Source organism: Myotis brandtii, unplaced genomic scaffold (assembly GCF_000412655.1).
Source record: "Myotis brandtii unplaced genomic scaffold, ASM41265v1 scaffold632, whole genome shotgun sequence".
Taxonomy (NCBI): Eukaryota; Metazoa; Chordata; class Mammalia; order Chiroptera; family Vespertilionidae; genus Myotis; species Myotis brandtii.
In genome coordinates this window covers 497,674-498,096 of record NW_005370419.1, presented here as the reverse complement: position 1 = coordinate 498,096, position 423 = coordinate 497,674, and positions in this window count along the sequence as shown.

Here is a 423-nt window from a genome sequence, read left to right as displayed (position 1 = left end):
CGCTCCCTCCCTCCCAGGCCAGGCCACGCAGCTGCCTCCAGGCTGGGCTCCCGCAGGGCTGCCCCCCCTCCTCCTTTTCCTGCCTTCTCTGGACTCCCTGGGGCCCCCGCAGACCCCAGGGCCTCCCCTTGTCCTGTGGGTGAGGACAGCGCCCCAAGATCAGGGTGAGCCGCGTGGGGCCCAGCCACCCCTCCGCGCAGGGCTCACCTCCACCCGCTTCCCTCGAGGCTCTGGGAGGCGTGTCAGGCAGGGGGCCTTTATACCTGCGGCCGCCGGCCTGTTGACAGCTTGGGGCTGCAGCTGTCCCCCAGCCCCCCCTGGCACTCCAGCCTGGCACTGTCTGCCCCCAGGGGCTCGCTGGCACTCGCTCACCCACACCGGCTGGGCAGGCTGGGCATTGGCAGTGCCTGGCCTCCCGGAGCC